The sequence below is a fragment of the Mytilus galloprovincialis genome, chromosome 3 (genome assembly GCF_965363235.1).
Source record: "Mytilus galloprovincialis chromosome 3, xbMytGall1.hap1.1, whole genome shotgun sequence".
Taxonomy (NCBI): Eukaryota; Metazoa; Mollusca; class Bivalvia; order Mytilida; family Mytilidae; genus Mytilus; species Mytilus galloprovincialis.
In genome coordinates, this window is record NC_134840.1 from 88,590,060 (window position 1) to 88,598,136 (window position 8,077).

Consider the following 8,077-nt stretch of genomic DNA (forward strand, 5'->3'; position numbering starts at 1 on the left):
TAATTGTTCCCGCTAATTCCCTTGCATATATTTGTGCAGAACTGACATGCTAGATATGCCGTAGTCCTTTCGCCTTGACATTCTGGAGTGCAAAGATGAGTGCATTGCAGTGCATAGTTTATCCATAAAAAAAGTATTCGATTGCCTTTATAATTAAAATGTATATAAAACAAATGGTTTCAATTCAAGTTACTTTTTATTTTAATTTGTTAATAAAACTAAAGCTTAACAACTTTTATCTAAGAACAAATAATTAATCCTTTCTTAGGAAAAAAAATCAATCCTTTAAAATTTATTGTAAAAAGCCATCTATACAACATGCATTCCAACGTTTTTATTTTGGCTTACGTCTTTGAGTGTGTAACGTTAGGTGGCAGCAGTATCGTGCGACGTTTCTGATACATTTTATGTGCGTAAAATGTGTATAAATTCATTGATGAGTAACCCGCCTTTTCATTTTATAGATCGTACATCGAAGCTAGAAAAATAATAATTACACCACCGAAATTCAGTACATTGAATTGTTTTGTTAGACATGAATACTTTTTATGATGAAAATATATTTAGAAAGTTATACAATGAAACATGCTGAACTTTCAATGATTTTCTTGATATAGCCGATATAGCCGCACACTCAATGTAGATTAACCGACCAATCTCCGTCGGTTAGCCGAGTGTCGGCCGTGACATAGGAATTATATGAATATAATGTCGACTGAATCGAAGACGGTAATGTAATGTGATGATTTCCGATATTTCACGATTATTTGCATGTACATACAGGGCCGTAACTACATTGAGGCAAATGAGGCAAATGCCTCATGTTAGAAATTTCAAAAAAAAAAACTTAAACAAAAGATTGTCTTAATATCAAATTGTTTTCACGGAAAGTGTCTAGCAAGAAGCAAGTTCTCCTCACTCTCTGGTGTCGCCCCTGCATGTTTTTCGTGATCCATGTTTCTATTTTACTTTTAGTTTTCAGAGTTGATGGTCTATTGTTTGTACTTCTATGTGACTGTCCGTACGGTGACCTATAGTTGTTAATGTCTGTGTCATTTTGGTCTTTTGTGGATAGTTGTCTCATTGGCAATCATACCACATCTTCTTTTTTATATTGTCTTTTGTTCATTTGTTTTCCTACTTTATGACTATAGTCCGAGTGATGGTTTTTATTTGTAAACGTGTGGTTTTGCAATGTTGCATGCCCACCGATGTCCAGATATTGTGCGAGAAAATATTTTACGAATATACGATGCTACACAGACAAAAATTGTCGTTTCTGCATGGAGAATTGAACTTTAATATCAAAGAATACAAAACTGGCTTTCTTGGGGGAGGGGGGGAGGGGTAGACAAAACTAGAAAGCTGACATGGTTTAAATTAAAGTAAGGTCACCAATTTCCAGGATTCAATTAATTTGGAAAAAAAACAATAATGTATTGCCATATGACCTTTTTCCATTGAAGGGTTTAACTTGCATTAAGTCATGTTCAGACCCTCTTACAGAAAATAAAGGAATATGGAGTAAATGTGCACGAAACCTAATCGCACAGAGTCAATGCATAGAAAAAATTCTAAAAGACAATGGTCAAAGTTGCTAGAGAGTCTTTAACAATAAAAGAATCAATAATACCGTAAAACAGGGTTAAGATGGTCCCTAGTGTCGACTGAAGCAGTACTGGTACTTAAAGTACAAGCTGTCACTATATTTAAATCTAGTCATAAAAACAATAACCATAGACTAAGCACAATACAATTAAGACAAAAACAGACAGACAGATCCTGTATTAATGATTACGAGAATTTCGATTTTTGCTTTATCCTACATATCGGTCTTTTAATGTTTTCCATAAAACCTTAAAGTCTTAAATCACAATGAATCTATGTTCTTGCTTTGAGACCAGATTATTGTCGGAAAATAGCAAATTTTCTCGGCGAATATATTTTGCCTCACGATTAGAAGAGGCTAGTTACGGCCCTGACATATGTTTTATTGAATGATTCTTAGTTTAGACGATATATAAATACTGCAAATAGTTTAAACATTGCATACTAATCCATTCTAAAGTTTAATTCACAAATACCGGTAATCGTATTACAAATTTCTTTATGAAATGAGAAAATATGCCATAATTTGAACCAAAAATATCGGATTTGTTTGTAATGTAAATGTTCCAGACCGTATGCGTATTTGGACCGTATGCGTACTTTTCAAAATACTCATACGGTCGGACCATACGCGTACGTTCTGACTGATATTAGGAAGTTGCTCAAGTTTATTAGATACAAATGCATATAACAGATCAACATAACTTAACTCTAAAATTAATTTTAAAAAGTTCAACGGTAACTGAAATAAAAACTTTATATTTTAACTATTTCAAAAATTCCGCTAATTAATTCTGTTAATCTATTGTATTTACCCGTATTTAGCATGTCGATCAGTAATACATTAATTGAATTATGATCACTGAAATCGAAGATATCGTAAGTAAACATAATGTGGAAGGACAATTGTTTTAGAATATTTAGCAACTTCACAAAAAAATGCAAATGCAAATTTAAGGAACATACATGAACAGCAAACATGTAAACGTAAAAAATATAACGTTATTTGTGGTAGCGAGTGTCACCTTGGGCGAGAGTACCGAAATAAGATTCAGATATACAATTAAACAACTATTTAACTTCAATTGTTCGTTTGTTCATTTTATCCATCTACTAGTAATTGTTATAATAACAACTTGTTAAACTAAAAGTAAAGACTGTGATAAATGTTTGTTTAAATCTAACCCAAATGATCCAATAACATGTATGGTCAGCTCGTAAGACCATACGCGTATACTCATACGGTCCGACCGTACGCGTATGGTCGGACCGTACGAGTATAATATGTATACGGTCCGGACCGTACGCGTACGGTCCAAATACTCATATGGTCTGGAACATATACATACACAATTTGGCTTCTCAAAATTATCTGCTCTTTAATTGGCTGCTGGTGTACCAGGACAACATTGCTGTCGTTCACTGTTGTTTGCTTGGCCTAGCTTTCCTCCTGTTCCTACTTCTGGTGGCTCCATGTTTATTAATTATTTACTTTTACGTATATATCATTTTTATTGTATATTTCATTTTTAGCTCACCTGGCCAGAAGGGCCAAGTGAGCTTTTCCCATCACATTGCGTCCGGCGTCCGGCGTCCGGCGTCCGTCGTCCGGCGTCGTTAACTTTTACAAAAATATTCTCCTCTGAAACTACTGGGCCAAAAATAGAACATAGGGGTAAAATGCAGTTTTTGGCCTATAACTCAAAAACCAAAGCATTTAGGGGTAAAATTGTTTATCAGGTCTATCTGCCCTGAAATTTTCAGATGAATCGGACAACCCGTTGTTGGGTTGCTGCCCCTAAATTGGTAATTTTAAGGAAATTTTACTGTTTTGGGTTATTATCTTGAATATTATTATAGATAGAGATAAACTGTAAACAGCAATAATGTACAGCAAAGTAAGATTTACAAATAAGTCAACATGACCAAAATGGTCAGTTGACCCCCTAAGGAGTTATTGTCCTTTATAGTCAATTTTTAACCATTTTTCGTAAATCTTAGTAATCTTTTACAAAAATCTTCTCCTCTGAAACTACTGGGCCAAATTAATCCAAACTTGGCCACAATCATCATTTGGGTGTTTAGTTTAAAAAATGTGTGGCGTGACCCTGCCAACCAACCAAGATGGTCGCCTTGGCTAAAAATAGAACATAGGGGTAAAATGTAGATTTTGGCTTATAACTCTAAAACCAAAGCATTTAGAGCAAATCTGACATTTGGTAAATTAATCTATTAGGTCAAAATCTATCTGCCCTGAAATTTTCAGACAAATCAGACAACCCGTTGTTGGGTTGTTGCCCCTGAATAAGTAATTTTAAGGAATTTTGCAGTTTTTGCTTATTATCTTGAATAGTATTATAAATATAGATAAACTGTAAACAGCAATAATGTTCAGCAAAGTAAGATCTACAAATAAGTCAACATTACCAAAATTGTCAGTTGACCCATTAAGGAGTTATTGCCCTTTATAGTCAATTTTTAACCATTTTTCTAAAATTTTAGTATTCTTTTAAAAAATTTCTCATCTGAAACTACTGGGCCAAATTTTACCAACTTGGCCACAATCATCATTTGGGTATCTTGTTCTAAAAATGTGTGGCGTGACCCTGCCAACCAAGATGGCCACCATGGCTAAAGATAGTACATAGGGGCGAAATGTAGATTTTGGCTTATATCTCTGAAACCTTTAGCATTTAGAGCAAAACTGACAGGGGGGGGGGAAATTATTTATCAGGTCAAGATCTATCTGTCATGAAATGTTCAGAAAAAACAGACAACCTGTTGTTGGTTTGCTGCCCCAGAATTAGTAATTTTAAAGAAATTTTGCAGTTTTTTGTTATTATCTTGAATATTATAATAGATAGAGATAAACTGTAAACAGCAATAATGTTCAGCAAAGTAAGATCTACAAATGAGTCAAAATGACCAAAATTGTCAGTTTACTTCTTAAGGAGTTATTGCCCTTTATAGTCATTTTTTTAACAATTTTCATAAATTTCTGTATATTTTCCACTGTAATTACTGGGCCAACTTCATTATAGAGTGGGGTGATCATTTTCGCCATATCTTTCCCTGTTTTCTTCAGTTTATGTTTAGGTCTTTATGTTTTTGAAGTATACAGATATTTCTATATGAAGATAACTTCAAATGCAAAATATTCTTAGCTTGAAAACGTGTTTGTTTTGAGTAAAATCATTTGAAAAGTTGGATTAAAGGGTGTATGAAATTTCCTATTTTTTTTGTGAACGGAGGACACATATTCGCCGTTTTTACATATCTATTTAAAAACAAATAACTTCAGCTTTAAACAATATTTATCAAATAAATTTCATAATAGACGAATAGCAGACATTTGAAAGGTGTAAAAAACTGAAATTTAGGGCAATCAGTCAAAGAATTACTAAGGAATGCTTCTTTGAAATCGTTTTTTTTTTCATTCAGGAAATTGGCCGAAAATCGTTGTCCATTTTTCGGTCCTTTGCCGTAAGTGCAGAAATTTAGTCTCATTTTCAAAAATAATCATATTTGTTATAAAAATATAATTTAACGGCATATTTCTTCCATTTCAATTCTTCCAGTTTTTACACCTCAAAATCATAAAACGGCGAAATTGTGTCCACGGCGAATATGAGCGCCCCACTCTAGATAGAGATAATTGTAGCAACAAGAATGTACAGTAAAGTAAGATCTACAAACACATTACAATCACCAACACACAATTTCGTCATGAATTTATCTGTGTCCATTGTTTAACATGCACCAAGGTGAGCGACACAGGCTCTTGAGAGCCTCTAGCTATATTTATTTATTCTTTTATTTTTTTATTTTCTTTATTTAACTTATTCATTTCTAGATTCATTTATTCTGAGACTACTATATAGTATTCTCAGATTTATTTGTTAAATTTTTTACTCTAGTATATATATTATTTTTATTATTTTTCTTTTTGTCATTATAAATTATATCAATTACCATATTGTGGTAAAAATTAAATTATGTAATGCCCAAAAAGGCGGAAGCCAGTGCCAACCGTGCAAGGGCTGTACAGCCAGTCCATTCATTGAAAACATTCCATTGGTTGTTGTATTGACGTTACAGTACCCAAATTGTTCATCCAAATAGTTACACCCCAAAAATGCTCCGCCCTATCTTGCATCGGTCCATCCATCTGATAAATATTGAACGCATTCTTAAATAAAGATTTTTTCATTCAAATTTGACAAAAAATAGTGTAGAAATCTATTGAAATTTTCTTTTTTTTATTTGAAATTTCCGTTTACCAGAGACCAGACAGGGGCGAATCCAGTAAAGGGGGGTTCCCCCAACCCAGGATAAATGGGGTGGTTTGGGGGGGGGTCAAACTCTATGTATATCCCCATTCAAATGCATTGATCGGCCAAACAAAAGGGGTTCCAACCCCCGGAACCCTCCCCATGGATCCGCCACTGCCAGAGACATATACACACATTGCATTCGTGATTAATTTTAAGGTTATCAATCGTTATTAAAGCGACACATTTAATTTGTTATGTCATTGCTTGTTTACATGAAATCTTATCTCATGAATTAACACAGCTGGTAACCAGGTTTCAACGTTTGACTCTAATTAAAATAATTATTACGGATATATGTATTAAAGGTAAATATTAGCAGCTTGCAATTGCGTGCAAGGAAGTATTCAAACCAGAAACAAAAAGCAAATATGAACTGCACCAAAAAAAAGACAACCACCAAACAACATGCTTCTTACTTGGAACATTCAGAAAATATCTTCAAAGCGAGATAAAATTTTAATAATAAGTTTTTGTTTTTAACAAAAGCGTTTTGCCATCTAAAACTTTTAAGAGCAGAAAGCACGCAACTTAAAATTGCCAATGCTTACTACCCTAAGCATCACAAAAATCTTATAGAGCAGGTGTAAAGATATTAATAATGATCAATATCAAGCCATTGTTCAAATAACCATGAACATATCAAATTTTATAAAAAAAAAAAAAACACCACAGCTATTTACAGGTTCACGTACTGCATTTCTTGAACACAAGTTATCATCAATTAATTACATTTCTTCACATTTGTAATTGAACTTTAGCCTAAAAAAATAACTCTTATAAAAAAACCAGCACCTTAAAATGGAACATCCAGTGGTTGACTCAGCATATTGTCTTTCGGGAGAGAGAAGAAACAAATATTCCTTGGTCGTGGGCAATGATTCCTTAATGCGGGGATCACACATTGCCGATTATTGCTCCCGTTTGAGATCAGACAGCAATAAGACACGAAAAGTGAAAAAGTCGGATTACTATCCTCAATTATCTGGAATGTCCTATCATTGTCTGAACTCAGTCGTTTAAATTCGTAACAGATAGGCTACGGGTCGGGAATGGTCTTGATAGTTCGGCGAAGCACCCCGACATTTAGGTGCGTCCCGTAACATTCGGGGAAACTCAGCCGACTTTGTCTAGCCGGATGACAAGCGTGACTATGTCGTGGCAGATTCTGCTGTATCGGATAAAAATTCTAACATTGTTCTGTGTTTTCTGGACGGTGTCCTGTGGAACGGGAATGATCTGGAGAAATTTTTCATTGATGTTTTTCTGCCGATTGAATCCAGATTGCATCCAGATCTAGTCGATTTCAAACCGTCTTTGCCGAAATCGTTCCGGAACAGTCCTGTTATTAATACGAAATTCGCCAATGATACCCACCTCAGAGTCCCGACAATTACAGAATACAATACGACTGAGACCAGATTGCATCCAGATCTAGTCGACAAAGACGTTTGCAATGAGATAGAGAGGATCGTGATAGAATTCCGTTCCGACAGTACCTGATCATCCCGAGTATGTCGACAGTTTTCGAACGGATAACTTCTGTCAGCGTCGGTTCACTGTCTGGTCACTGTCTGATCTCTGTCGGATTACATTCGGTAGAATCGGGATGCAGTTGTGACCAATTCGGTCGAATTTTACTTTGCGAAAGATACAAATCGGATTAGAAGCGGACTGAGAACGGGATTATCGTGAAAAAATTCTCTTGGAAACGGTTGAATATCGACGCTTCCTGAACAATATCTGATTGTTGTCGTTTGGACAAAGTTTGAATTTCCTTCCACGATTCACAGGATCTTGATCAGACTTTTGACAAATTTTAATTGGGAATGGTCCTGTCAAGGACGGCAGTAAAAATCGTGAATGTGTGATCACAGCTTTATAGCGAAAATATATCAACCCACATTGAATTGTAATTTCATTAAGTAAACAATCAATGTCAGTTTTTAATTCTTATACCACAATAATTATATAAAACAATACATCTTAAGTAAACAATTATCTAATATTTAATACCAAACAAGCATTTGGGTTTACGATTGCATTTCTTTTTTTAAAGCAAGCAACTTGTTTTAGTATTATAGATGTCCAGCAGATCTTCTAATATTTCGATAAATACCGGCTCGGGTTCGGAACTT